We start from the raw sequence: 2,133 nt of genomic DNA on the forward strand, positions 1-2,133 counted from the left end.
AACGAAAACTGCTGAGCAACTTGGGGGTACGGTTGCATTGGAGAATTTCCAGATGGTCTTCCTTGTTGTGGTCCTTTTGCCCAAGAAAAATTTGGATGTCTAGCCCACCCTGGGTTGTAAGTGTCTGAGTAAAGATCATTCCCAGGTCTCCGGAAGGTATTCATAGCATGCACTTGTTCAGAGAGAAATTCTGGAAATATTGCACTAGATGGACAAGACTGCGTAAGATGGGCAGGACTGGAACATATAGCACATGACTCGATTTGAGTTGTTTGTGGAGGTCCATTATTCATCATCAAAGCATCCACTTTCTTTGTCAGGCTATCAATCTTGGCATAAAGATCTGGCATGACTCCTACCTCATATATACCACCTTTCTTTTGTGGTTGGGGACTTCTTTCACCTCTATTTGAGTAGTCCCATTGTTGGGAATTTTTACACAAGGTTTTAAAGAAATTCCACGCTTCGACATCACTTTTGGTCATGAATAACCCTCCACTAGTGGCATCAACCATGCGACAGTTTTGGGGTGTCAGACTGTCATAGAAGTATTGAACCTGTTGCGACTTCTCAAAACCATGGTGTGGACATTTAAGAAGTAAGTCCTTCCATCTTTCCCAACATTCATGAAAGTGTTCACCCTCTTTTTGTGTGAAATTAGTAATTTCTCTATGGAGAGCATTAGTTTTGTGAACCGGGAAGAACTTGTTTAAGAACTTCTTAGACAGTTGGTCCCATGTAGTGATAGACCCAACTCCTAGAGAATTCAACCATGCTTTCGCCTTATCCTTCAAAGAGCCTTATCCTTCAAAGAAAAAGGAAAAAGGCGCAAACGGATCGAATCATCTGAAAATTTTTGGAACCTAAAGGTAGAGCAAATGTCTAGGAATTCTTTCACATGATGGTATGGATCCTCCTTATCTAAACCATAAAAGGAGGGCAACAATTGTATGACCTCAGGTTTAAGTTCAAAGGGTGATACCGTGGTGGCGGGCAACACTATACATGAAGGCGCATTGAATTGGACAGGAGCTGAATAATCTCTAAGAGCTTTAGTTCCATTCTCGTCCGCCATTTCAAATAGGATGTTTCTAAATCTTCTACGAAAAGTTCTTTCTATTTCAGGATCAAAAGGCGCTAGTTCTATGTTCAGAGATCTACGTCCTAGCATAAACTATGTTATTGCAATATAAGAAAGAAAACTAAACTAAGATGCAACCTAAGAGAAATAAAACTAAAAATAAAAATTATGAATTCCTAAAAACAAGAGAAAGCTATGTAAACGAGAATTGGAAGAAAGAACTCGGAAAAGGAGATGATGGACATCTGAAGATTTGGGAGCTCCTCCTTTTGAAGACAATCTTATTTAGTACCTTCCTTCCTCAATTCCTGTAAACATGATAAAAAAAAATTTAATTTCCTAAAATAATGCTAGAAAAATCCTAAGCAACGGTTAATTTCTAAAAAAGAAGGTTTCTAATCTTAGAAATAAAAAGCTAAGTTAGTTTCTAAAAAGGAAAAAATTTCTAAAACTAGAAAATAGAAAGTTACTTGAAAGAAGAATCTAAATCTAAAATTAGAAAATAGAAAATTTCTAAAAAAGAAAGCCTAGAATTATAAAATTTATAAAAAATAAAACCCTAATTCTAAAAATAGAAATTAGAAAAAGTAGAGAATTTAGAAAGGGATTACCAAATTAGAAGTTTATGTTAGGACCCTACAAAACAGGAAATAGGTTAGTTTCTAAAAAAAAAACTTTAACCTAAAGTTAGTAAAATCCTAAGACTATAAATTATGATAAGAGAGAATCCTAAATCCAATTGGACAGAAACAGTCCCCGGCAACGGCGCCAAAAACTTGATGTTTTATTTTAAACCAATCTGATTTAAATGATTTTAAACTCGCAAGTATATGAATCAAATGTAGATATGGTACGTATTACGAGATCATTCCCATGAGGACTGGTTGTCACAATTCGAAATTTATGATTCTTCTTAACTAATCCAGCAAATAGTTGACTAGTGATTAAGTAAACTAAACAAAAATCAATGAAAAGGTAACCGAGAGCAATAAGGAAAATCCAATCAAGGAAAAGACTAGGACTTTTGAATCCACCCCTAATTATCCTAACCC

The 2,133-nt window shown here is 35.5% G+C and overlaps 1 non-coding gene across 1 annotated transcript; it reads left to right on the forward strand.

Moving 5' to 3' along the window:
• Positions 1-573: 573 nt before the first annotated feature.
• LOC131241929 (small nucleolar RNA R71) lies at positions 574-680 on the forward strand. The gene has a single exon (XR_009169489.1). It is a non-coding gene; the product is annotated as a small nucleolar RNA R71 (small nucleolar RNA).
• Positions 681-2,133: the final 1,453 nt, after the last annotated feature.

The sequence above is a fragment of the Magnolia sinica genome, chromosome 3 (genome assembly GCF_029962835.1).
Source record: "Magnolia sinica isolate HGM2019 chromosome 3, MsV1, whole genome shotgun sequence".
Taxonomy (NCBI): domain Eukaryota; kingdom Viridiplantae; phylum Streptophyta; class Magnoliopsida; order Magnoliales; family Magnoliaceae; genus Magnolia; species Magnolia sinica.